Here is a 24,957-nt window from a genome sequence, read left to right as displayed (position 1 = left end):
CTTTTGTTTATTTCTTTTTTGCATTATGATGTTATAATCAGATCAGTCTTTTCCCTATCCAGAAACGTCTTGTCTTTTGTCGCAACCAGTGTTTGATATTCTACCAACATCAGTGAAATTGCATTCGATTAATTTTGCCTATGGCCATACCAGTCTGAAAATGCCCGATCTCGTCAGAAGCCATCCAGACTTTGTCCTGGTTAGTACTTGTATGGGAGACCAACTAGGAACCTCAGGTGCCATAAGCTTTTGTTTATTTCTTTTTTGCATTATGATGTCATAATCAGATCACTTTTTTCCCTATCCAGAAGAGTCTTGTCTTTTGTCGCAACCAGTGTTTGATATTCTACCAACATCAGTGAAATTGCATTCAATTAGTTTTACCTATGGTCATACCAGTCTGAAAATGCCTGATCTCGTCAGATCTCATGAAGCCATCCAGACTCGGGCCTGGTTAGTACTTGCATGGGAGTCCAAATAGGAACCTCTGGTGCAATAAGCTTTTGTTTATTTCTTTTTTGCATTATGATGTCATAATCAAATCACTTTTTCCCTATCCAGAAGCGTCTTGTCTTTTGTCGCAACCAGTGTTTGATATTCTACCAACATCAGTGAAATTGCATTCGATTAATTTTGCCTATGGCCAAACCAGTCTGAAAATGCCTGATCTCATCAGATCTCAGAAACCATCCAGACTCGGGCCTGGTTAGTACTTGTATGGGAGACCAACTAGGAACCTCAGGTGTCATAAGCTTTAGATTATTTCTTTTTTGCATTATGATGTCATAATCAGATCACTTTTTTCCATATCCAGAAGCGTCTTGTCTTTTGTCGCAACCAGTGTTTGATATTCTACCAACATCAGTGAAATTGCATTCAATTAATTTTGTCTATGGCCATACCAGTCTGAAAATGCCTGATCTCATCAGATCTCAGAAGCCATCCAGACTCGGGCCTGGTTAGTACTTGTATGGTAGACCAACTTGGAACCTCAGGTGTCGTAAGCTTTAGATTATTTCTTTTTTGCATTATGATGTTATAATCAGATCACTTTTTTCCCTATCCAGAAGCGTCTTGTCTTTTGTCGCAACCAGTGTTTGATATTCTACCAACATCAGTGAAATTGCATTTGATTAATTTTGCCTATGGCCATACCAGTCTGAAAATGCCTGATCTCGTCAGATCTCAGAAGCCATCCAGACTCGGGCCTGGTTAGTACTTGTATGGGAGACCAACTAGGAACCTCAGGTGCCATAAGCTTTTGTTTATTTCTTTTTTGCATTATGATGTCATAATCAGATCACTTTTTTCCCTATCCAGAAGCGTCTTGTCTTTTGTCGCAACCAGTGTTTGATATTCTACCAACATCAGTGAAATTGCATTCGATTAACTTTACCTATGGCCATACCAGTCTGCAAATGCCAGATCTCAGAAGACATACAGACTTGGGCCTGGTTAGTATTTGTATGGGAGACCAACTAGTAACCACAGGTACCATAAAGCTTTTGTTTATTTCTTTTTTGCATTATGATGTCATAATCAGATCACTTTTTTCCCTATCCAGAAGCGTCTTGTCTTTTGTCGCAACAAGTGTTTGATATTCTACCAACATCAGTGAAATTGCATTCGATTAATTTTGCCTATGGCCATACCAGTCTGAAGATGCCTGATTTCGTCAGATCTCAGAAGCCGTCCAGACTCGCGCTTGGTAAGTACTTGTTTGGGAGACCAACTTGGAACCTCAGGTGTCATAAGCTTTAGATTATTTCTTTTTTGCATTATCATGTTATAATCAGATCACTTTTTTCCATATCCAGAAGCGTCTTGTCTTTTGTCGCAACCAGTGTTTGATATTCTACCAACATCAGTGAAATTGCATTCGATTAATTTTGTCTATGGCCATACCAGTCTGAAAATGTCTGATCTCATCAGATCTCAGAAGCCATCCAGACTCGGGCCTGGTTAGTACTTGTATGGGAGACTATCTAGGAACCTCAGGTGCCGTAAGATTTGGTTTATTTCTTTTTTGCATTATGATGTCATAATCAGATCACTTTTTTCCCTATCCAGAAGAGTCTTGTCTTTTGTCGCAACCAGTGTTTGATATTCTACCAACATCAGTGAAATTGCATTCGATTGATTTTGCCTATGGCCATACCAGTCTGAAAATGCCTGATCTTGTCAGATCTCAGAAGCCATCCAGACTCGGGCCTGGTTAGTACTTGTATGGGAGACCAACTAGGAACCTCAGGTGCCATAAGCTTTTGTTTATTTCTTTTTTGCATTATGATGTCATAATCAGATCACTTTTTTCCATATCCAGAAGCGTCTTGTCTTTTTTCGCAACCAGTGTTTGATATTCTACCAACATCAGTGAAATTGCATTCGATTAATTTTGCCTATGGCCATACCAGTCTGAAAATGTCTGATCTCATCAGATCTCAGAAGCCATCCAGACTCGGGCCTGGTTAGTACTTGTATGGGAGACCAACTTGGAACCTCAGGTGTCATAAGCTTTAGATTATTTCTTTTTTGCATTATGATGTTATAATCAGATCACTTTTTTCCCTATCCAGAAGCGTCTTGTCTTTTGTCGCAACCAGTGTTTGATATTCTACCAACATCAGTGAAATTGCATTTGATTAATTTTTCCTATGGCCCTACCAGTCTGAAAATGCCTGATCTTGTCAGATCTCAGAAGCCATCCAGACTCGGGCCTGGTTAGTACTTGTATGGGAGACCAACTAGGAACCTCAGGTGCCATAAGCTTTTGTTTATTTCTTTTTTGCATTATGATGTCATAATCAGATCACTTTTTTCCCTATCCAGAAGCGTCTTGTCTTTTGTCGCAACCAGTGTTTGATATTCTACCAACATCAGTAAAATTGCACTCGAATAATTTTGCCTATGGCCATACCAGTCTGAAAATGCAAGATCTCGTCAGATCTCAGAAGCCATCCAGACTCGGGCCTGGTTAGTACTTGTATGGGAGACCAACTAGGAACCTCACGTTCCGTAAGGTTTTGTTTATTTCTTTTTTGCATTATGATGTCATAATCAGAACACTTTTTCCCCTATCCAGCAGCGTCTTGTCTTTTGTCGCAACCAGTGTTTGATATTCTACCAACATCAGTGAAATTGCATTCGATTAAGTTTGCCTATGGCCATACCAGTCTGAAAATGTCTGATCTCGTCAGATCTCAGAAACCATCCAGACTCGTGTCTGGTTAGTACTTGTATGGGAGACCAACTAGGAACCTCAGGTGCCGTAAGCTTTTGTTTATTTCTTTTTTGCATTATGATGTCATAATCAGATCACTTTTTTCCCTATCCAGAAGTGTCTTGTCTTTTGTCGCAACCAGTGTTTGATATTCTACCAACATCAGTGAAATTGCATTCAATTAACTTTGCCTATGGACATACCAGTCTGAAAATGCCTGATCTCGTCAGATATCAGAAACCATCCAGACTCGGGCCTGGTTAGTACTTGTATGGGAGACCAACTAGGAACATCAGGTACCATAAGCTTTTGTTTATATCTTTTTTGCATTATGATGTTATAATCAGATCAGTTTTTTCCCTATCCAGAAACGTCTTGTCTTTTGTCGCAACCAGTGTTTGATATTCTACCAACGTCAGTGAAATTGCATTCGATTAATTTTGCCTATGGCCATACCAGTCTGAAAATGCCCGATCTCGTCAGAAGCCATCCAGACTTGGTCCTGGTTAGTACTTGTATGGGAGACCAACTAGGAACCTCAGGTGCCATAAGCTTTTGTTTATTTCTTTTTTGCATTATGATGTCATAATCAGATCACTTTTTTCCCTATCCAGAAGCGTCTTGTCTTTTGTCGCAACCAGTGTTTGATATTCTACCAACATCAGTGAAATTGCATTCAATTAACTTTGACTATGGACATACCAGTCTGAAAATGCCTGATCTCGTCAGATATACGAAACCATCCAGACTCGGGCCTGGTTAGTACTTGTATGGGAGACCAACTAGGAACCTCAGGTTCCATAAGCTTTTATTTATTTCTTTTTTGCATTATGATGCCATAATCAGATCACTTTTTTCCCTATCCAGAAGCGTCTTGTCTTTTGTCGCAACCAGTGTTTGATATTCTACCAACATCAGTGAAATTGCATTAGATTAACTTTACCTATGGCCATACCAGTCTGCAAATGCCTGATCTCGTCAGATCTCAGAAGCCACACAGACTCGGGCCTGGTTAGTATTTGGATGGGAGACCAACTAGTATCCACAGGTACCATAAGCTTTTGTTTATTTCTTTTTTGCATTATGATGTCATAATCAGATCACTTTTTTCCCTATCCAGAAGCATCTTGTCTTTTGTCACAACCAGTGTTTGATATTCTACCAACATCAGTGAAATTGCATTCAATTAGTTTTACCTATGGCCATACCTGTCTGAAAATGCCTGATCTCGTCAGATCTCATGAAGCCATCCAGACTCGGGCCTGGTTAGTACTTGTATGGGAGTCAAAATAGGAACCTCAGGTGCAATAAGCTTTTGTTTATTTCTTTTTTGCATTATGATGTCATAATCAGATCACTTTTTTCCATATCCAGAAGCGTCTTGTCTTTTGTCGCAACCAGTGTTTTATATTCTACCAACATCAGTGAAATTGCATTCGATTAATTTTGCCTATGGCTATACCAGTCTGAAAATGCCTGATCTCATCAGATCTCAGAAGCCATCCAGACTCGGGCCTGGTTAGTACTTGTATGGGAGACCAACTAGGAACCTCAGTTGTCATAAGCTTTAGATTATTTCTTTTTTGCATTATGATGTCATAATCAGATCACTTTTTTCCATATCCAGAAGCGTCTTGTCTTTTGTCGCAACCAGTGTTTGATATTCTACCAACATCAGTGAAATTGCATTCAATTAATTTTGCCTATGGCCATACCAGTCTGAAAATGCCTGATCTCGTCAGATTTCTAAAGCCATCCAGACTCGGGTCTGGTTAGTACTTGTATGGGAGACCAATTTGAACCTCATGTGCCGCATGATTTTGTTTATTTCTTTTTTGCATTATGATGTCATAATCAGATCACTTTTTTCCATATCCAGAAGCGTCTTGTCTTTTGTCGCAACCAGTGTTTGATATTCTACCAACATCAGTGAAATTGCATTTGATTAATTTTGCCTATGGCCATACCAGTCTGAAAAGGCCTGATCTCGTCAGATCTCAGAAGCCATGCAGACTCGGGCCTGGTTAGTACCTGTATGGGAGACCAACTAGGAACCTCAGGTGCCATAAGCTTTTGTTTATTTCTTTTTTGCATTATGATGTCATAATCAGATCACTGTTTTCCCTATCCAGAAGCGTCTTGTCTTTTGTCGCAACCAGTGTTTGATATTCTACCAACATCAGTGAAATTGCATTCGATTAATTTTTCCTATGGCCCTACCAGTCTGAAAATGCCTGATCTCGTCAGATCTCAGAAGCCATCCAGACTCGGTCCTGGTTAGTATTTGTATGGGAGACTATCTAGGAACCTCAGGTACCGTAAGATTTGGTTTATTTCTTTTTTGCATTATGATGTCATAATCAGATCACTTTTTTCCCTATCCAGAAGCGTCTTGTCTTTTGTCGCAACCAGTGTTTGATATTCTACCAACATCAGTGAAATTGCACTTGAATAATTTTGCCTATGGCCATACCAGTCTGAAAATGCAAGATCTCGTCAGATCTCAGAAGCCATCCAGACTCGGGCCTGGTTAGTACTTCTATGGGAGACCAACTAGGATCCTCACGTTCCGTAAGCTTTTGTTTATTTCTTTTTTGCATTATGATGTCATAATCAGAACACTTTTTCCCCTATCCAGCAGCGTCTTGTCTTTTGTCGCAACCAGTGTTTGATATTCTACCAACATCAGTGAAATTGCATTCGATGAATTTTGCCTATGGCCATACCAGTCTGAAAATGCCTGATCTCATCAGATCTCAGAAGCCATCCAGACTCGGGCCTGGTTAGTACTTGTATGGGAGACCAACTTGGAACCTCAGGTGTCATAAGCTTTAGATTATTTCTTTTTTGCATTATGATGTTATAATCAGATCACTTTTTTCCCTATCCAGAAGCGTCTTGTCTTTTGTCGCAACCAGTGTTTGATATTCTACCAACATCAGTGAAATTGCATTTGATTAATTTTGCCTATGGCCATACCAGTCTGAAAAGGCCTGATCTCGTGAGATCTCAGAAGCCATGCAGACTCGGGCCTGGTTAGTACCTGTATGGGAGACCAACTAGGAACCTCAGGTGCCATAAGCTTTTGTTTATTTCTTTTTTGCATTATGATGTCATAATCAGATCACTGTTTTCCCTATCCAGAAGCGTCTTGTCTTTTGTCGCAACCAGTGTTTGATATTCTACCAACATCAGTGAAATTGCATTCGATTAATTTTTCCTATGGCCCTACCAGTCTGAAAATGCCTGATCTCGTCAGATCTCAGAAGCCATCCAGACTCGGTCCTGGTTAGTACTTGTATGGGAGACTATCTAGGAACCTCAGGTGCCGTTAGATTTGGTTTATTTCTTTTTTGCATTATGATGTCATAATCAGATCACTTTTTTCCCTATCCAGAAGAGTCTTGTCTTTTGTCGCAACCAGTGTTTGATATTCTACCAACATCAGTGAAATTGCACTCGAATAATTTTGCCTATGGCCATACCAGTCTGAAAATGCAAGATCTCGTCAGATCTCAGAAGCCATCCAGACTCGGGCCTGGTTAGTACTTGTATGGGAGACCAACTAGGAACCTCACGTTCCGTAAGCTTTTGTTTATTTCTTTTTTGTATTATGATGTCATAATCAGAACACTTTTTCCCCTATCCAGCAGCGTCTTGTCTTTTGTCGCAACCAGTGTTTGATATTCTACCAACATCAGTGAAATTGCATTCGATTAATTTTGCCTATGGCCATACCAGTCTGAAAATGCCTGATCTCGTCAGATCTCAGAAACCATCCAGACTCGGGCCTGGTTAGTACTTGTATGGGAGACCAACTAGGAACCTCAGGTGCCATAAGCTTTTGTTTATATCTTTTTTGCATTATGATGTTATAATCAGATCAGTTTTTTCCCTATCCAGAAACGTCTTGTCTTTTGTCGCAACCAGTGTTTGATATTCTACCAACATCAGTGAAATTGCATTCGATTAATTTTGCCTATGGCCATACCAGTCTGAAAATGCCCGATCTCAGAAGCCATCCAGACTCGGGCCTGGTTAGTACTTGTATGGGAGACCAACTAGGAACATCAGGTGCCATAAGCTTTTGTTTATATCTTTTTTGCATTATGATGTTATAATCAGATCAGTTTTTTCCCTATCCAGAAACGTCTTGTCTTTTGTCGCAACCAGTGTTTGATATTCTACCAACATCAGTGAAATTGCATTCGATTAATTTTGCCTATGGCCATACCAGTCTGAAAATGCCCGATCTCGTCAGAAGCCATCCAGACTCGGTCCTGGTTAGTACTTGTATGGGAGACCAACTAGGAACCTCAGGTGCCATAAGCTTTTGTTTATTTCTTTTTTGCATTATGATGTCATAATCAGATCACTTTTTTCCCTATCCAGAAGCGTCTTGTCTTTTGTCGCAACCAGTGTTTGATATTCTACCAACATCAGTGAAATTGCATTCGATTAATTTTGCCTATGGCTATACCAGTCTGCAAATGCCTGATCTCGTCAGATCTCAGAAGCCACACAGACTCGGGCCTGGTTACTATTTGTATGGTAGACCAACTAGTAACCACAGGTGCAATAAGCTTTTGTTTATTTCTTTTTTGCATTATGATGTCATAATCAGATCACTGTTTTCCCTATCCAGAAGCGTCTTGTCTTTTGTCGCAACCAGTGTTTGATATTCTACCAACATCAGTGAAATTGCATTCGATTAATTTTGCCTATGGCTATACCAGTCTGAAAATGCCTGATCTCATCAGATCTCAGAAGCCATCCAGACTCGGGCCTGGTTAGTACTTGTATGGGAGACCAACTAGGAACCTCAGTTGTCATAAGCTTTAGATTATTTCTTTTTTGCATTATGATGTCATAATCAGATCACTTTTTTCCATATCCAGAAGCGTCTTGTCTTTTGTCGCAACCAGTGTTTGATATTCTACCAACATCAGTGAAATTGCATTCAATAAATTTTGCCTATGGCCATACCAGTCTGAAAATGCCTGATCTCGTCAGATTTCTAAAGCCATCCAGACTCGGGTCTGGTTAGTACTTGTATGGGAGACCAATTTGGAACCTCAGGTGCCGCATGACTTTGTTTATTTCTTTTTTGCATTATGATGTCATAATCAGATCACTTTTTTCCATATCCAGAACCGTCTTGTCTTTTGTCGCAACCAGTGTTTGATATTCTACCAACATCAGTGAAATTGCATTTGATTAATTTTGCCTATGGCCATACCAGTCAGAAAAGGCCTGATCTCGTCAGATCTCAGAAGCCATGCAGACTCGGGCCTGGTTAGTACCTGTATGGGAGACCAACTAGGAACCTCAGGTGCCATGAGATTTTGTTTATTTCTTTTTTGCATTATGATGTCATAATCAGATCACTGTTTTCCCTATCCAGAAGCGTCTTGTCTTTTGTCGCAACCAGTGTTTGATATTCTACCAACATCAGTGAAATTGCATTCGATTAATTTTTCCTATGGCCCTACCAGTCTGAAAATGCCTGATCTCGTCAGATCTCAGAAGCCATCCAGACTCGGTCCTGGTTAGTACTTGTATGGGAGACTATCTAGGAACCTCAGGTACCGTAAGATTTGGTTTATTTCTTTTTTGCATTATGATGTCATAATCAGATCACTTTTTTCCCTATCCAGAAGAGTCTTGTCTTTTGTCGCAACCAGTGTTTGATATTCTACCAACATCAGTGAAATTGCATTCGATTAATTTTGCCTATGGCTATACCAGTCTGAAAATGCCTGATCTCATCAGATCTCAGAAGCCATCCAGACTCGGGCCTGGTTAGTACTTGTATGGGAGACCCACTAGGAACCTCAGTTGTCATAAGCTTTAGATTATTTCTTTTTTGCATTATGATGTCATAATCAGATCACTTTTTTCCATATCCAGAAGCGTCTTGTCTTTTGTCGCAACCAGTATTTGATATTCTACCAACATCAGTGAAATTGCATTCAATAAATTTTGCCTATGGCCATACCAGTCTGAAAATGCCTGATCTCGTCAGATTTCTAAAGCCATCCAGACTCGGGTCTGGTTAGTACTTGTATGGGAGACTAATTTGGAACCTCAGGTGCCGCATGATTTTGTTTATTTCTTTTTTGCATTATGATGTCATAATCAGATCACTTTTTTCCATATCCAGAAGCGTCTTGTCTTTTGTCGCAACCAGTGTTTGATATTCTACCAACATCAGTGAAATTGCATTTGATTAATTTTGCCTATGGCCATACCAGTCTGAAAAGGCCTGATCTCGTCAGATCTCAGAAGCCATGCAGGCTCGGGCCTGGTTAGTACCTGTATGGGAGACCAACTAGGAACCTCAGGTGCCATGAGATTTTGTTTATTTCTTTTTTGCATTATGATGTCATAATCAGATCACTGTTTTCCCTATCCAGAAGCGTCTTGTCTTTTGTCGCAACCAGTGTTTGATATTCTACCAACATCAGTGAAATTGCATTCGATTAATTTTTCCTATGGCCCTACCAGTCTGAAAATGCCTGATCTCGTCAGATCTCAGAAGCCATCCAGACTCGGTCCTGGTTAGTACTTGTATGGGAGACTATCTAGGAACCTCAGGTACCGTAAGATTTGGTTTATTTCTTTTTTGCATTATGATGTCATAATCAGATCACTTTTTTCCCTATCCAGAAGCGTCTTGTCTTTTGTCGCAACCAGTGTTTGATATTCTACCAACATCAGTGAAATTGCACTCGAATAATTTTGCCTATGGCCATACCAGTCTGAAAATGCAAGATCTCGTCAGATCTCAGAAGCCATCCAGACTCGGGCCTGGTTAGTACTTGTATGGGAGACCAACTAGGAACCTCACGTTCCGTAAGCTTTTGTTTATTTCTTTTTTGCATTATGATGTCATAATCAGAACACTTTTTCCCCTATCCAGCAGCGTCTTGTCTTTTGTCGCAACCAGTGTTTGATATTCTACCAACATCAGTGAAATTGCATTCAATTAATTTTGCCTATGGCCATACCAGTCTGAAAATGCCTGATCTCGTCAGATCTCAGAAACCATCCAGACTCGTGTCTGGTTAGTACTTGTATGGGAGACCAACTAGGAACCTCAGGTGCCGTAAGCTTTTGTTTATTTCTTTTTTGCATTATGATGTCATAATCAGATCACTTTTTTCCATATCCAGAAGCGTCTTGTCTTTTGTCGCAACCAGTGTTTGATATTCTACCAACATCAGTGAAGTTGCATTTAATTAATTTTGCCTATGGCCATACCAGTCTGAAAATGTCAGATCTCAGAAGCCATCCAGACTCGGGCCTGGTTAGTACTTGTATGGGAGACCAACTAGGAACCTCAGGTGCCATAAGCTTTTGTTTATATCTTTTTTGCATTATGATGTTATAATGAGATCAGTTTTTTCCCTATCCAGAAACGTCTTGTCTTTTGTCGCAACCAGTGTTTGATATTCTACCAACATCAGTGAAATTGCATTCGATTAATTTTGCCTATGGCCATACCAGTCCGAAAATGCATGATCTCGTCAGAAGCCATCCAGACTCGGTCCTGGTTAGTACTTGTATGGGAGACCAACTAGGAACCTCAGGTGCCGTAAGCTTTTGTTTATTTCTTTTTTGCATTATGATGTCATAATCAGATCACTTTTTTCCCTATCCAGAAGCATCTTGTCTTTTGTCGCAACCAGTGTTGAATATTCTACCAACATCAGTAAAATTGTATTCGATTAATTTTGCCTATGGCCATACCGGTCTGAAAATGCCAGATCTCAGAAGCCATCCAGACTCGGGCTTGGTTAGTACTTGTATGGGAGACCAACTAGGAACCTCAGTTGTCATAAGCTTTAGATTATTTCTTTTTTGCATTATGATGTCATAATCAGATCACTTTTTTCCATATCCAGAAGCGTCTTGTCTTTTGTCGCAACCAGTGTTTGATATTCTACCAACATCAGTGAAATTGCATTTGATTAATTTTGCCTATGGCCATACTAGTCTGAAAAGTCCTGATCTCGCCTGATCTCAGAAGCCATGCAGACTCGGGCCTGGTTAGTACCTGTATGGGAGACCAACTAGGAACCTCAGGTGCCGCATGATTTTGTTTATTTCTTTTTTGCATTATGATGTCATTATCAGATCACTTTTTTCCATATCCAGAAGCGTCTTGTCTTTTGTCGCAACCAGTGTTTGATATTCTACCAACATCAGTGAAATTGCATTTGATTAATTTTGCCTATGGCCATACTAGTCTGAAAAGGCCTGATCTCGCTTGATCTCAGAAGCCATGCAGACTCGGGCCTGGTTAGTACCTGTATGGGAGACCAACTAGGAACCTCAGGTGCCATGAGATTTTGTTTATTTCTTTTTTGCATTATGATGTCATAATCAGATCACTGTTTTCCCTATCCAGAAGCGTCTTGTCTTTTGTCGCAACCAGTGTTTGATATTCTACCAACATCAGTGAAATTGCATTCGATTAATTTTTCCTATGGCCCTACCAGTCTGAAAATGCCTGATCTCGTCAGATCTCAGAAGCCATCCAGACTCGGTCCTGGTTAGTACTTGTATGGGAGACTATCTAGGAACCTCAGGTACCGTAAGATTTGGTTTATTTCTTTTTTGCATTATGATGTCATAATCAGATCACTTTTTTCCCTATCCAGAAGAGTCTTGTCTTTTGTCGCAACCAGTGTTTGATATTCTACCAACATCAGTGAAATTGCATTCGATTAATTTTGCCTATGGCTATACCAGTCTGAAAATGCCTGATCTCATCAGATCTCAGAAGCCATCCAGACTCGGGCCTGGTTAGTACTTGTATGGGAGACCAACTAGGAACCTCAGTTGTCATAAGCTTTAGATTATTTCTTTTTTGCATTATGATGTCATAATCAGATCACTTTTTTCCATATCCAGAAGCGTCTTGTCTTTTGTCGCAACCAGTATTTGATATTCTACCAACATCAGTGAAATTGCATTCAATAAATTTTGCCTATGGCCATACCAGTCTGAAAATGCCTGATCTCGTCAGATTTCTAAAGCCATCCAGACTCGGGTCTGGTTAGTACTTGTATGGGAGACTAATTTGGAACCTCAGGTGCCGCATGATTTTGTTTATTTCTTTTTTGCATTATGATGTCATAATCAGATCACTTTTTTCCATATCCAGAAGCGTCTTGTCTTTTGTCGCAACCAGTGTTTGATATTCTACCAACATCAGTGAAATTGCATTTGATTAATTTTGCCTATGGCCATACCAGTCTGAAAAGGCCTGATCTCGTCAGATCTCAGAAGCCATGCAGACTCGGGCCTGGTTAGTACCTGTATGGGAGACCAACTAGGAACCTCAGGTGCCATGAGATTTTGTTTATTTCTTTTTTGCATTATGATGTCATAATCAGATCACTGTTTTCCCTATCCAGAAGCGTCTTGTCTTTTGTCGCAACCAGTGTTTGATATTCTACCAACATCAGTGAAATTGCATTCGATTAATTTTTCCTATGGCCCTACCAGTCTGAAAATGCCTGATCTCGTCAGATCTCAGAAGCCATCCAGACTCGGTCCTGGTTAGTACTTGTATGGGAGACTATCTAGGAACCTCAGGTACCGTAAGATTTGGTTTATTTCTTTTTTGCATTATGATGTCATAATCAGATCACTTTTTTCCCTATCCAGAAGCGTCTTGTCTTTTGTCGCAACCAGTGTTTGATATTCTACCAACATCAGTGAAATTGCACTCGAATAATTTTGCCTATGGCCATACCAGTCTGAAAATGCAAGATCTCGTCAGATCTCAGAAGCCATCCAGACTCGGGCCTGGTTAGTACTTGTATGGGAGACCAACTAGGAACCTCACGTTCCGTAAGCTTTTGTTTATTTCTTTTTTGCATTATGATGTCATAATCAGAACACTTTTTCCCCTATCCAGCAGCGTCTTGTCATTTGTCGCAACCAGTGTTTGATATTCTACCAACATCAGTGAAATTGCATTCAATTAATTTTGCCTATGGCCATACCAGTCTGAAAATGCCTGATCTCGTCAGATCTCAGAAACCATCCAGACTCGTGTCTGGTTAGTACTTGTATGGGAGACCAACTAGGAACCTCAGGTGCCGTAAGCTTTTGTTTATTTCTTTTTTGCATTATGATGTCATAATCAGATCACTTTTTTCCATATCCAGAAGCGTCTTGTCTTTTGTCGCAACCAGTGTTTGATATTCTACCAACATCAGTGAAGTTGCATTTAATTAATTTTGCCTATGGCCATACCAGTCTGAAAATGTCAGATCTCAGAAGCCATCCAGACTCGGGCCTGGTTAGTACTTGTATGGGAGACCAACTAGGAACCTCAGGTGCCATAAGCTTTTGTTTATATCTTTTTTGCATTATGATGTTATAATGAGATCAGTTTTTTCCCTATCCAGAAACGTCTTGTCTTTTGTCGCAACCAGTGTTTGATATTCTACCAACATCAGTGAAATTGCATTCGATTAATTTTGCCTATGGCCATACCAGTCCGAAAATGCATGATCTCGTCAGAAGCCATCCAGACTCGGTCCTGGTTAGTACTTGTATGGGAGACCAACTAGGAACCTCAGGTGCCGTAAGCTTTTGTTTATTTCTTTTTTGCATTATGATGTCATAATCAGATCACTTTTTTCCCTATCCAGAAGCATCTTGTCTTTTGTCGCAACCAGTGTTGAATATTCTACCAACATCAGTAAAATTGTATTCGATTAATTTTGCCTATGGCCATACCGGTCTGAAAATGCCAGATCTCAGAAGCCATCCAGACTCGGGCTTGGTTAGTACTTGTATGGGAGACCAACTAGGAACCTCAGTTGTCATAAGCTTTAGATTATTTCTTTTTTGCATTATGATGTCATAATCAGATCACTTTTTTCCATATCCAGAAGCGTCTTGTCTTTTGTCGCAACCAGTGTTTGATATTCTACCAACATCAGTGAAATTGCATTTGATTAATTTTGCCTATGGCCATACTAGTCTGAAAAGTCCTGATCTCGCCTGATCTCAGAAGCCATGCAGACTCGGGCCTGGTTAGTACCTGTATGGGAGACCAACTAGGAACCTCAGGTGCCGCATGATTTTGTTTATTTCTTTTTTGCATTATGATGTCATTATCAGATCACTTTTTTCCATATCCAGAAGCGTCTTGTCTTTTGTCGCAACCAGTGTTTGATATTCTACCAACATCAGTGAAATTGCATTTGATTAATTTTGCCTATGGCCATACTAGTCTGAAAAGGCCTGATCTCGCTTGATCTCAGAAGCCATGCAGACTCGGGCCTGGTTAGTACCTGTATGGGAGACCAACTAGGAACCTCAGGTGCCATAAGCTTTTGTTTATTTCTTTTTTGCATTATGATGTCATTATCAGATCACTGTTTTCCCTATCCAGAAGCGTCTTGTCTTTTGTAGCAACCAGTGTTTGATATTCTACCAACATCACTGAAATTGCATTCGATTAACTTTGCCTATGGCTATACCAGTCTGAAAATGCCTGATCTCATCAGATCTCAGAAGCCATCCAGACTCGGGCCTGGTTAGTACTTGTGTGGGAGACCAACTAGGAACCTCAGTTGTCATAAGCTTTAGATTATTTATTTTTTGCATTATGATGTCATAATCAGATCACTTTTTTCCATATCCAGAAGCGTCTTGTCTTTTGTCGCAACCAGTGTTTGATATTCTACCAACATCAGTGAAATTGCATTCAATTAATTTTTCCTATGGCCATACCAGTCTGAAAATGCCTGATCTCGTCAGATTTCTAAAGCCATCCAGATTCGGGTCTGGTTAGTACTTGTATGGGAGACCAATTTGGAACCTCAGGTGCCGCATGATTTTGTTTATTTCTTTTTTGCATTATGATGTCATAATCAGATCACTTTTTTCCATATCCAGAAGCGTCTTGTCTTTTGTCGCAACCAGTGTTTGATATTCTACCAACATCAGTGAAATTGCATTTGATTAATTTTGCCTATGGCCATACCAGTCTGAAAAGGCCTGATCTCGTCAGATCTCAGAAGCCATGCAGACTTGGGCCTGGTTAGTACCTGTATGGGAGACCAACTAGGAACCTCAGGTGCCATAAGCTTTTGTTTATTTCTTTTTTGCATTATGATGTCATAATCAGATCACTGTTTTCCCTATCCAGAAGCGTCTTGTCTTTTGTCGCAACCAGTGTTTGATATTCTACCAACATCAGTGAAATTACATTCGATTAATTTTTTCTATGGCCATACCAGTCTGAAAATGTCAGATCTCAGAAGCCATCCAGACTCGGGCCTGGTTAGTACTTGTATGGGAGACCAACTAGGAACCTCAGGTGCCATAAGCTTTTGTTTATATCTTTTTTGCATTATGATGTTATAATCAGATCAGTTTTTTCCCTATCCAGAAACGTCTTGTCTTTTGTCGCAACCAGTGTTTGATATTCTACCAACATCAGTGAAATTGCATTCGATTAATTTTGCCTATGGCCATACCGGTCTGAAAATGCCAGATCTCAGAAGCCATCCAGACTCGGGCTTGGTTAGTACTTGTATGGGAGACCAACTAGGAACCTCAGGTGCCGTAAGCTTTTGTTTATTTCTTTTTTGCATTATGATGTCATAATCAGATCACTTTTTTCCCTATCCAGAAGCGTCTTGTCATTTGTCGCAACCAGTGTTTGATATTCTACCAACATCAGTGAAGTTGCATTCGAATAATTTTGCCTATGGCCATACCAGTCTGAAAATGTCAGATCTCAGAAGCCATCCAGACTCGGGCCTGGTTAGTACTTGTATGGGAGACCAACTTGGAACCTCAGGTTCCATAAGCTTTTGTTTATATCTTTTTTGCATTATGATGTTATAATCAGATCAGTTTTTTCCCTATCCAGAAACGTCTTGTCTTTTGTCGCAACCAGTGTTTGATATTCTACCAACATCAGTGAAATTGCATTCGATTAATTTTGCCTATGGCCATACCAGTCTGAAAATGCCCGATCTCGTCAGAAGCCATCCAGACTCGGTCCTGGTTAGTACTTGTATGGGAGACCAACTAGGAACCTCAGGTGCCATAAGCTTTTGTTTATTTATTTTTTGCATTATGATGTCATAATCAGATCACTTTTTTCCCTATCCAGAAGCGTCTTGTCTTTTGTCGCAACCAGTGTTTGATATTCTACCAACATCAGTGAAATTGCATTCAATTAATTGTGCCTATGGCCATACCAGTCTGAAAATGCCTGATCTTGTCAGATCTCAGAAACCATCCAGACTCGGGCCTGGTTAGTATTTGTATGGGAGGCCAACTAGGAACCTCACGTTCCGTAAGCTTTTGTTTATTTCTTTTTTGCATTATGATGTCATAATCAGATCACTTTTTTCCCTATCCAGAAGCGTCTTGTCTTTTGTCGCAACCAGTGTTTGATATTCTACCAACATCAGTGAAATTGCATTCAATTAATTTTGCCTATGGCCATACCAGTCTGAAAATGCCTGATCTTGTCAGATCTCAGAAGCGATCCAGACTCGGGCCTGGTTAGTACTTGTATGGGAAACCAACTAGGAACCTCAGGTGCCATAAGCTTTTGTTTATATCTTTTTTGCATTATGATGTCATAATCAGATCACTTTTTTCCCTATCCAGAAACGTCTTGTCTTTTGTCGCAACCAGTGTTTGATATTCTACCAACATCAGTGAAATTGCATTCGATTAATTTTGCCTATGGCCATACCAGTCTGAAAATGCCCGATCTCGTCAGAAGCCATCCAGACTCGGTCCTGGTTAGTACTTGTATGGGAGACCAACTAGGAACCTCAGGTGCCATAAGCTTTTGTTTATTTATTTTTTGCATTATGATGTCATAATCAGATCACTTTTTTCCCTATCCAGAAGCGTCTTGTCTTTTGTCGCAACCAGTGTTTGATATTCTACCAACATCAGTTAAATTGCATTCAATTAATTTTGCCTATGGCCATACCAGTCTGAAAATGCCTGATCTCGTCAGATCTCAGAAGCCATCCAGACGCTGGCCTGGTTAGTACTTGTATGGGAGACCAACTAGGAATCTCAGGTGCCGTAAGCTTTTGTTTATTTCTTTTTTGCATTATGATGTCATAATCAGATCACTTTTTTCCCTATCCAGAAGCGTCTTGTCTTTTGTCGCAACCAGTGTTTGATATTCTACCAACATCAGTGAAATTGCATTCGATTAATGTTGCCTATGGCCATACCAGTCTGAAAATGCATGATCTCGTCAGATCTCAGAAGCCATACAGATTCGGGCCTGGTTAGTACTTGTATGGGATACCAACTAGGAAACTCAGGTGCCATAAGCTTTTGTTTATTTATTTTTTGCATTATGATGTGATAATCAGATCACTTTTTTCCCTATCCAGAAGCGTCTTGTCTTTTATCGCAAACAGTGTTTGATATTCTACCAACATCAGTGAAATGGCATTCAAATGATTTTGCCTATGGCCATCCCAGTCTGAAGATCCCTGATCTTGTCAGATCTCAGAAGCCATCCAGACGCTGGCCTGGTTAGTACTTGTATGGGAGACCAACTAGGAATCTCAGGTGCCGTAAGCTTTTGTTTATTTCTTTTTTGCATTATGATGTCATAATCAGATCACTTTTTTCCCTATCCAGAAGCGTCTTGTCTTTTGTCGCAACCAGTGTTTGATATTCTACCAACATCAGTGAAATTGCATTCGATTAATGTTGCCTATGGCCATACCAGTCTGTAAATGCCTGATCTCGTCAGATCTCAGAAGCCATACAGATTCGGGCCTGGTTAGTACTTGTATGGGATACCAACTAGGAAACTCAGGTGCCATAAGCTTTTGTTTATTTCTTTTTTGCATTATGATGTCATAATCAGATCACTTTTTTCCCTATCCAGAAGCGTCTTGTCTTTTGTCGCAACCAGTGTTTGATATTCTACCAACATCAGTGAAATTGCATTCAATTAATTTTGCCTATGGCCATACCAGTCTGAAAATGCCTGATCTCGTCAGATCTCAGAAGCCATCCAGACTTGGGGCTGGTTAGTACCTGTATGGGAGACCAACTAGGGACCTCAGGTGCCATAAGCTTTTGTTTATATCTTTTTTTGCATTATGATGTCATAATCAGATCACTTTTTTTCCTATCCAGAAGCGTCTTGTCTTTTGTTGCAACCAGTGTTTGATATTCTACCAACATCAGTGAAATTGCATTCAATTAATTTTGCCTATGGCCATACCAGTCTGAAAATGCCTGATCTCGTCAGATCTCAGAAGCCATCCAGTCTTGGGCCTGGTTAGTACTTGTATGGGAGACCAACTAGGAACCTCAGGTGCCGTAAGCTTTTGTTTATTTCTTTTTTGCATTATGATGTCATAATCAGATCATTTTTTTCCCTATGCAGAAGCATCTTGTCTTTTGTCGCAACCAGTGTTTGATATTCTACCAACATCAGTGAAATTGCATTTGCTTAATTTTGCCTATGGCCATACCAGTCTGAAAATACCTGATCTCGTCAGATTTTAGAAAACATCCAGACTCGGGCCTGGTTAGTACTTGTATGGGAGATCAACTAAGAACCTCAGGTGCCATAAGCTTTTGTTTATTTCTTTTTTGCATTATGATGTCTTAATCAGATCACTTTTTTCCCTATCCAGAAGCATCTTGTCTTTTGTCGCAACCAGTGTTTGATATTCTACCAACATCAGTGAAATTGCATTAGATTAATTTTGCCTATGGCCATACCAGTCTGAAAATGCCTGATCTCGTCAGATCTCAGAAGCCATACATACTCGGGCATGGTTAGAACTTGTATGGGAGACCAACTAGGAACCTCAGGTGCCGTAAGCTTTTGTTTATTTCTTTTTTGCATTATGATGTCATAATCAGATCACTTTTTTCCCTATCCAGAAGCGTCTTGTCTTTTGTCGCAACCAGTGTTTGATATTCTACCAACATCAGTGAAATTGCATTTAATTAATTTTGCCTATGGTCATACCAGTCTGAAAATACCTGATCTCGTCAGATTTTAGAAAACATCCTGACTCGGGTCTGGTTAGTACTTGTATGGGAGATCAACTAGGAACCTCAGGTGCCATAAGCTTTTGTTTATTTCTTTTTTGCATTATGATGTCATAATCAGATCACTTTTGTCCCTATCCAGAAGCGTCTTGTCTTTTGTCGCAACCAGTGTTTGATATTCTACCAACATCAGTTAAATTGCATTCATTTCATTTTGCCTATGGCCATACCAGTCTGAAAATGACTGATCTCGTCAGATCTCAGAAGCCATCCAGACTCGGGCCTGGTTAGTACATGTATGGGAGACAAGCTAGGAACCTCAGGTGCCATAAGTTTTTGTTTATTTCTTTTTTGCATTATGATGTCATAATCAGATCACTTTTTTCCCTATCCAGAAGCGTCTTGTCTTTTGTCGCAACCATTGTTTTATATTCTACCATCATCAGTGAAATTGCATTCGATTAATTTTGCCTATGGCTATACCAGTCTGCAAAGGCCTGATCTCGTCAGATCTCAGAAGCCATCCAGACTCGGGCCTGGTTAGTACTTGTATGGGAGACCAACTAGGAACCTCAGGTGCCATAAGCTTTTGTTTATTTCTTTTTTGCATTATGATGTCATAATCAGATCACTTTTTTCCCTATCCAGAAGCATATTGTCTTTTGTCGCAACCAGTGTTTGATATTCTACCAACATCAGTGAAATTGCATTTGCTTAATTTTGCCTATGGCCATACCAGTCTGAAAATACCTGATCTCGTCAGATTTTAGAAAACATCCAGACTCGGGCCTGGTTAGTACTTGTATGGGAGATCAACTAGGAACCTCAGGTGCCATAAGCTTTTGTTTATTTCTTTTTTGCATTATGATGTCATAATCAGATCACTTTTTTCCCTATCCAAAAGCGTCTTGTCTTTTGTTGCAACCAGTGTTTGATATTCTACCAACATCAGTGAAATTGCATTCAATTAATTTTGCTTATGGCCATACCAGTCTGAAAATGCCTCATCAAGTGAGATCTCAGAAGCCATCCAGACTCGGGCCTGGTTAGTACTTGTATGGGAGACCAACTAGGAACCTCAGGTGCCATAAGCTTTTGTTTATATCTTTTTTGCATTATGATGTCATAATCAGATCACTTTTTTCCCTATCCAGAAGCGTCTTGTCTTTTGTCGCTACCAGTGTTTGATATTCTACCAACATCAGTGAAATTGCATTCAATTAATTTTGCCTATGGCCATACCAGTCTGAAAATGCCTGATCAAGTCAGATCTCAGAAGCCACCCAGACTTGGGCCTGGTTAGTACTTGTATGGGAGACCAACTAGGAACCTCAGGTGCCATAAGCTTTTGTTTATTTCTTTTTTGCATTATGATGTCATAATCAGATCACTTTTTCCCTATCCAGAAGCGTCTTGTCTTTTGTCGCAACCAGTGTTTGATATTCTACCAACATCAGTGAAATTGCATTCCATTCCATTAATTTTGCCTATGGCCATACCAGTCTGAAAATGCATGATCTCGTCAGATCTCAGAAGCCATCTAGACTTGGGCCTGGTTAGTACTTGTATGGGAGACCAACTAGGAACCTCAGGTGCCGTAAGCTTTTGTTTATTTCTTTTTTGCATTATGATGTCATAATCAGATCACTTTTTTCCCTATCCAGAAGTATCTTGTCTTTTGTCGCAACCAGTGTTGGATATTCTACCAACATCAGTGAAATTGCGTTAGATTAATTTTGCCTATGGCCATACCAGTCTGAAAATGCCAGATCTCAGAAGCCATCCAGACTCTGGTCTGGTTAGTACTTGTATGGGAGACCAACTAGGAACTTCAGGTGCCATAAGCTTTTGTCTATATCTTTTTTGCATTATGATGTCATAATCCGATCACTTTTTTTCCTATCCAGAAGCGTCTTGTCTTTTGTCGCAACCAGTGTTTGATATTCTACCAACATCAGTTAAATTGCATTCAATTAATTTTGCCTATGGCCATACCAGTCTGAAAATGCCTGATCTCGTCAGATCTCAGAAGCCATCCATACTCGGGCTGGGTTAGTACTTGTATGGGAGACCAACTAGGGACCTCAGGTGCCAGAAGCTTTTGTTTATTTCTTTTTTGCATTATGATGTCATAATCAGATCACTTTTTTCCCTATACAGAAGCGTCTTGTCTTTTGTCGCAACCAGTGTTTGATATTCTACCAACATCAGTGAAATTGCATTCGATTAATTTTGCCTATGGCCATACCAGTCTGAAAATGCCAGATCTCAGAAGCCATCCAGACTCGGGTCTGGTTAGTACTTGTATGGGAGACCAACTAGGAACTTCAGGTGCCATAAGCTTTTGTTTATATGTTTTTTGCATTATGATGTCATAATCAGATCACTTTTTTCACTATCCAGAAGCGTCTTGTCTTTTGTCGCAACCAGTGTTTGATATTCTACCAACATCAGTGAAATTGCATTCAATTAATTTTGCCTATGGCCATACCAGTCTGAAAATGCCTGATCTCGTCAGATCTCAGAAGCCATCCAGACTTGGGCCTGGTTAGTACTTGTATGGGAGACTAACTAGGGACTTCAGGTGCCGTAAGCTTTTGTTTATTTCTTTTTTGCATTATGATGTCATAATCAGATCACTTTTTTCCCTATCCAGAAGCATCTTGTCTTTTGTCGCAACCAGTGTTGGATATTCTACCAACATCAGTGAAATTGCATTCGATTAATTTTACCTATGGCCATACCAGTCTGAAAATGCCAGATCTCAGAAGCCATCCAGACTCGGGTCTGGTTAGTACTTGTATGGGAGACCAACTAGGAACTTCAGGTGCCATAAGCTTTTGTTTATATGTTTTTTGCATTATGATGTCATAATCAGATCACTTTTTTCACTATCCAGAAGCGTCTTGTCTTTTGTCGCAACCAGTGTTTGATATTCTACCAACATCAGTGAAATTGCATTCAATTAATTTTGCCTATGGCTATACCAGTCTGAAAATGCCTGATCTCGTCAGATCTCAGAAGCCATCCAGACTTGGGCCTGGTTAGTACTTTTATGGGAGACCAACTAGGAACCTCAGGTGCCGTAAGCTTTTGTTTATTTCTTTTTTGCATTATGATGTCATAATCAGATCACTTTTTTCCCTATCCAGAAGCATCTTGTCTTTTGTCGCACCCAGTGTTGGATATTCTACCAACATCAGTGAAATTGTATTTGCTAAATTTTGGCTATGGCTATACCAGTCTGAAAATGCCTGATCTCGTCAGATCTCAGAAGCCATCCAGACTCGGGCTTGGTTAGTATTTGTATGGGAGACCAACTAGGAACCTCAGGTGCCGTAAGCGTTTGTTTATTTCTTTTTTGCATTATGATGTCATAATCAGATCACTTTTTTCCCTATCCAGAATCGTCTTGTCTTTTGTCGGAACCAGTGTTTGATATTCTACCAACATCAGTGAAATTGCGGGGGCGTGGCCTGGACGAGCATGGTGCAGGACGCACACTGAAAGAGCTCCGCACCCCTGGTCGCCTAAATAGCGAAAATTAGCCACAAAAACGGGAGAAAATCGTCCGCAATAAGAGACAGCTAACAGCAGAGACAGCGGGAACAGACTCACTGAGAAGACACACGTGCCCGATAGATGATTTTGTCGCTACACCGCCCGACACGCGAAAACAGCATGGTGAGCACAAAATGGCGCCCGCCTCTCCAACCACGGAGAACGAGGGAGAGCCCCACACAGAAGTCGCACAGGGTAGTGAGCTAGCCCAGATCAGAGCTGAATTGGCACACATCTCTGCCAGCATGCTCACCGAGGCAGACACTGGCACCCTAGTGCAGGAAATCCGAGCCGCAATGCGTGGTGAGCTCGCTGAAATGCGCTCTGACCTGAATGCGCTTGAACAAAGAGTGGATGAAATAGAGACAGCAGCCCAGGGATGCGATGAACACCACAGGGCAACAGAGGTGGCGGTTACAAGACAGGGTAACATGCTCCTAACGCTCCGCAGGCAAGTGGAAGATCTGGAGAATAGGAGCCGGCGTAATAATATCCGGATTAGGGGCCTGCCAGAAGCGGACGCAGATCAGCTCCAGGCAACGCTAATTGCCTTATTTCAACAGATAATGCGGGACCAAGCCCCTGAAACACTCCGTATTGAGAGGGCACACAGAGCACTGGGCCCTTTACGACAGGACGGCAACCCCAGGGATGTGGTATGCTGCCTAACCTCTCAAGGAGTGAAAGATCAAATAATGGCCGCAGCACGAGAGCAGACCTCCATCAGATTCCGCGGGGTCGAAGTTTCACTCTTCCAGGACTTGTCCGGCCTCACACTAGACGCTAGAAGGGCCCTGAGACCGGTGACGAGTACCCTCCGTGATAAACGCATACCATACCGATGGGGCTTCCCATTCAGCCTCCAAGTGAAACACGGTAATACGTGGCTTACGGCCCGCTGGCCAGAAGATATCCCACGTATGCTACGAACACTGGGCCTACCATCCGTTAGAGTTAGGAACTGGATCCTGGAAGAAGCTGTGGCAACACAACGAGACCCTCTAACACCGCTGCTCCCACAGGCACCTATACCCGGTAACAATACCCCACCACGTCGACGAGGGGGCCCGGAGGGTCCGGAAGAGTAGTCTCCAAGGAGAGGTCGATTGGTCGGGGATTTGGTGAGTCCTGAACACACCTGGGGACATACACACTTATGGGCAATGGGGATCACAAGGCAACGGGGGGGGGGGGACTGGACACTTGGGGAGGGAGAGGGACGAGGGTATCTAATGTCGCTGACAGTTCCCCCGTCTCCCCGGACCCTGAGGAGACACTGGGAACCAGGAGACTGGCGGGCTACTAACCTGAACTGCCATCACTGGGCACGGAGGACACAAGTTGGGTGGCCAACACATGCAACCCCTAGATGGGGGATTTGGGTGGGGGGACGAAGGGACAATATTGCCTGGGGAGGGCACACCTGCTGACCTACTACAAACCCGATAGCGATGCAGCAGCCCAATATGTTCTCTGGTATAGGCCCGCTCGGGGCCCCCCTTGTCAATGTGACTGAAGTGCCGCCAGTCCTCTCATAAGGCCTAGAATCGGCACAGTTCAGGGAGAAGAGACTGCCTCAAGATGGCTCTTAGAGACATATACCCCAGAAGGGTCCAAGAAAAAAGTGTATGCACTGTCAGAAATGTTATATGATATTAAGGTGTACAGGAGAGAGGGGAGGGAACGTATACTGGTCGCAGGGGTCCCAATGCATGATATTTGTCGATACGATTTGCTGTCCTAGACCGGGGGACCCACACAAGGGATAAATGACTGTTACCACGAAAGGCGACGAAGCAGGATGGGGACCCGACGGGCCACAGTAGACACACATATATATTTGGGAACGGGAGACTGAGTAGTGAGAAACAGTGATACATAGTCACTAGACGAGAGACAGCGTCCCATACATCCAGGCCCCCTAGGACCCCCCCACAACTACGCGACACAGAAGGCATGCACCACCCCTTACACCAACGGTGAAGTCCGGGGATAAGATGCATACGTGCCTAGAAAAATCCAGACGCGCCCGACCCCTCCCGGTGAACTTACCCCCCCCGAGAACGATAGATGCCCCCAGGAGTTTTGAGACCCAACCCCATGTCGACCGCTCACATTCACTCACCGCTAAC

General features: G+C 41.3%; 53 pseudogenes; all 53 read left to right on the top strand.

Moving 5' to 3' along the window:
- Window positions 1–635: 635 nt before the first annotated feature.
- On the top strand, window positions 636–754 carry LOC134579618 (5S ribosomal RNA; annotated as a pseudogene).
- Window positions 755–888: 134 nt separating this feature from the next.
- LOC134579668 (5S ribosomal RNA) lies at window positions 889–1,007 on the top strand (annotated as a pseudogene).
- A 134-nt stretch (window positions 1,008–1,141) lies between these two features.
- Window positions 1,142–1,260, top strand: LOC134579666 (5S ribosomal RNA; annotated as a pseudogene).
- A 631-nt stretch (window positions 1,261–1,891) lies between these two features.
- LOC134579867 (5S ribosomal RNA) lies at window positions 1,892–2,010 on the top strand (annotated as a pseudogene).
- A 134-nt stretch (window positions 2,011–2,144) lies between these two features.
- Window positions 2,145–2,263, top strand: LOC134579634 (5S ribosomal RNA; annotated as a pseudogene).
- A 134-nt stretch (window positions 2,264–2,397) lies between these two features.
- LOC134579651 (5S ribosomal RNA) lies at window positions 2,398–2,516 on the top strand (annotated as a pseudogene).
- Window positions 2,517–2,650: 134 nt separating this feature from the next.
- LOC134579941 (5S ribosomal RNA) lies at window positions 2,651–2,769 on the top strand (annotated as a pseudogene).
- A 387-nt stretch (window positions 2,770–3,156) lies between these two features.
- On the top strand, window positions 3,157–3,275 carry LOC134580024 (5S ribosomal RNA; annotated as a pseudogene).
- Window positions 3,276–3,409: 134 nt separating this feature from the next.
- On the top strand, window positions 3,410–3,528 carry LOC134579804 (5S ribosomal RNA; annotated as a pseudogene).
- Window positions 3,529–4,161: 633 nt separating this feature from the next.
- Window positions 4,162–4,280, top strand: LOC134580126 (5S ribosomal RNA; annotated as a pseudogene).
- A 388-nt stretch (window positions 4,281–4,668) lies between these two features.
- LOC134579832 (5S ribosomal RNA) lies at window positions 4,669–4,787 on the top strand (annotated as a pseudogene).
- Window positions 4,788–5,173: 386 nt separating this feature from the next.
- LOC134579764 (5S ribosomal RNA) lies at window positions 5,174–5,292 on the top strand (annotated as a pseudogene).
- A 134-nt stretch (window positions 5,293–5,426) lies between these two features.
- Window positions 5,427–5,545, top strand: LOC134580203 (5S ribosomal RNA; annotated as a pseudogene).
- Window positions 5,546–5,932: 387 nt separating this feature from the next.
- LOC134579886 (5S ribosomal RNA) lies at window positions 5,933–6,051 on the top strand (annotated as a pseudogene).
- A 134-nt stretch (window positions 6,052–6,185) lies between these two features.
- Window positions 6,186–6,304, top strand: LOC134579616 (5S ribosomal RNA; annotated as a pseudogene).
- Window positions 6,305–6,438: 134 nt separating this feature from the next.
- On the top strand, window positions 6,439–6,557 carry LOC134580073 (5S ribosomal RNA; annotated as a pseudogene).
- Window positions 6,558–6,944: 387 nt separating this feature from the next.
- Window positions 6,945–7,063, top strand: LOC134579629 (5S ribosomal RNA; annotated as a pseudogene).
- An 876-nt stretch (window positions 7,064–7,939) lies between these two features.
- Window positions 7,940–8,058, top strand: LOC134579831 (5S ribosomal RNA; annotated as a pseudogene).
- A 387-nt stretch (window positions 8,059–8,445) lies between these two features.
- Window positions 8,446–8,564, top strand: LOC134579921 (5S ribosomal RNA; annotated as a pseudogene).
- Window positions 8,565–8,698: 134 nt separating this feature from the next.
- On the top strand, window positions 8,699–8,817 carry LOC134580052 (5S ribosomal RNA; annotated as a pseudogene).
- Window positions 8,818–8,951: 134 nt separating this feature from the next.
- Window positions 8,952–9,070, top strand: LOC134579863 (5S ribosomal RNA; annotated as a pseudogene).
- Window positions 9,071–9,457: 387 nt separating this feature from the next.
- LOC134579787 (5S ribosomal RNA) lies at window positions 9,458–9,576 on the top strand (annotated as a pseudogene).
- Window positions 9,577–9,710: 134 nt separating this feature from the next.
- LOC134580051 (5S ribosomal RNA) lies at window positions 9,711–9,829 on the top strand (annotated as a pseudogene).
- A 387-nt stretch (window positions 9,830–10,216) lies between these two features.
- On the top strand, window positions 10,217–10,335 carry LOC134579842 (5S ribosomal RNA; annotated as a pseudogene).
- Window positions 10,336–11,201: 866 nt separating this feature from the next.
- LOC134580148 (5S ribosomal RNA) lies at window positions 11,202–11,320 on the top strand (annotated as a pseudogene).
- Window positions 11,321–11,454: 134 nt separating this feature from the next.
- LOC134580129 (5S ribosomal RNA) lies at window positions 11,455–11,573 on the top strand (annotated as a pseudogene).
- A 134-nt stretch (window positions 11,574–11,707) lies between these two features.
- Window positions 11,708–11,826, top strand: LOC134580049 (5S ribosomal RNA; annotated as a pseudogene).
- Window positions 11,827–11,960: 134 nt separating this feature from the next.
- Window positions 11,961–12,079, top strand: LOC134579830 (5S ribosomal RNA; annotated as a pseudogene).
- Window positions 12,080–12,466: 387 nt separating this feature from the next.
- LOC134579735 (5S ribosomal RNA) lies at window positions 12,467–12,585 on the top strand (annotated as a pseudogene).
- Window positions 12,586–12,719: 134 nt separating this feature from the next.
- Window positions 12,720–12,838, top strand: LOC134580048 (5S ribosomal RNA; annotated as a pseudogene).
- A 387-nt stretch (window positions 12,839–13,225) lies between these two features.
- Window positions 13,226–13,344, top strand: LOC134579841 (5S ribosomal RNA; annotated as a pseudogene).
- Window positions 13,345–14,210: 866 nt separating this feature from the next.
- LOC134580147 (5S ribosomal RNA) lies at window positions 14,211–14,329 on the top strand (annotated as a pseudogene).
- Window positions 14,330–14,463: 134 nt separating this feature from the next.
- LOC134579838 (5S ribosomal RNA) lies at window positions 14,464–14,582 on the top strand (annotated as a pseudogene).
- A 134-nt stretch (window positions 14,583–14,716) lies between these two features.
- On the top strand, window positions 14,717–14,835 carry LOC134579866 (5S ribosomal RNA; annotated as a pseudogene).
- Window positions 14,836–15,222: 387 nt separating this feature from the next.
- On the top strand, window positions 15,223–15,341 carry LOC134579617 (5S ribosomal RNA; annotated as a pseudogene).
- A 1,362-nt stretch (window positions 15,342–16,703) lies between these two features.
- On the top strand, window positions 16,704–16,822 carry LOC134579661 (5S ribosomal RNA; annotated as a pseudogene).
- Window positions 16,823–17,202: 380 nt separating this feature from the next.
- On the top strand, window positions 17,203–17,321 carry LOC134579794 (5S ribosomal RNA; annotated as a pseudogene).
- Window positions 17,322–17,455: 134 nt separating this feature from the next.
- LOC134579798 (5S ribosomal RNA) lies at window positions 17,456–17,574 on the top strand (annotated as a pseudogene).
- Window positions 17,575–17,961: 387 nt separating this feature from the next.
- LOC134579637 (5S ribosomal RNA) lies at window positions 17,962–18,080 on the top strand (annotated as a pseudogene).
- Window positions 18,081–18,214: 134 nt separating this feature from the next.
- Window positions 18,215–18,333, top strand: LOC134579971 (5S ribosomal RNA; annotated as a pseudogene).
- Window positions 18,334–18,468: 135 nt separating this feature from the next.
- Window positions 18,469–18,587, top strand: LOC134579789 (5S ribosomal RNA; annotated as a pseudogene).
- Window positions 18,588–18,721: 134 nt separating this feature from the next.
- Window positions 18,722–18,840, top strand: LOC134579920 (5S ribosomal RNA; annotated as a pseudogene).
- A 134-nt stretch (window positions 18,841–18,974) lies between these two features.
- LOC134580130 (5S ribosomal RNA) lies at window positions 18,975–19,093 on the top strand (annotated as a pseudogene).
- Window positions 19,094–19,227: 134 nt separating this feature from the next.
- Window positions 19,228–19,346, top strand: LOC134579600 (5S ribosomal RNA; annotated as a pseudogene).
- A 387-nt stretch (window positions 19,347–19,733) lies between these two features.
- Window positions 19,734–19,852, top strand: LOC134579758 (5S ribosomal RNA; annotated as a pseudogene).
- Window positions 19,853–19,986: 134 nt separating this feature from the next.
- Window positions 19,987–20,105, top strand: LOC134579865 (5S ribosomal RNA; annotated as a pseudogene).
- A 134-nt stretch (window positions 20,106–20,239) lies between these two features.
- LOC134580086 (5S ribosomal RNA) lies at window positions 20,240–20,358 on the top strand (annotated as a pseudogene).
- A 134-nt stretch (window positions 20,359–20,492) lies between these two features.
- Window positions 20,493–20,611, top strand: LOC134579655 (5S ribosomal RNA; annotated as a pseudogene).
- A 138-nt stretch (window positions 20,612–20,749) lies between these two features.
- LOC134579707 (5S ribosomal RNA) lies at window positions 20,750–20,868 on the top strand (annotated as a pseudogene).
- Window positions 20,869–21,245: 377 nt separating this feature from the next.
- On the top strand, window positions 21,246–21,364 carry LOC134580210 (5S ribosomal RNA; annotated as a pseudogene).
- A 377-nt stretch (window positions 21,365–21,741) lies between these two features.
- Window positions 21,742–21,860, top strand: LOC134579720 (5S ribosomal RNA; annotated as a pseudogene).
- Window positions 21,861–22,237: 377 nt separating this feature from the next.
- Window positions 22,238–22,356, top strand: LOC134579874 (5S ribosomal RNA; annotated as a pseudogene).
- A 134-nt stretch (window positions 22,357–22,490) lies between these two features.
- LOC134580054 (5S ribosomal RNA) lies at window positions 22,491–22,609 on the top strand (annotated as a pseudogene).
- Window positions 22,610–24,957: the final 2,348 nt, after the last annotated feature.

The sequence above is a fragment of the Pelobates fuscus genome, chromosome 12, assembly GCF_036172605.1.
Source record: "Pelobates fuscus isolate aPelFus1 chromosome 12, aPelFus1.pri, whole genome shotgun sequence".
In the NCBI taxonomy this organism is placed as follows: Eukaryota; Metazoa; Chordata; class Amphibia; order Anura; family Pelobatidae; genus Pelobates; species Pelobates fuscus.
The sequence above is the reverse complement of the archived record's forward strand: the minus strand, read 5'-3'. Positions and strand labels throughout refer to the sequence as shown.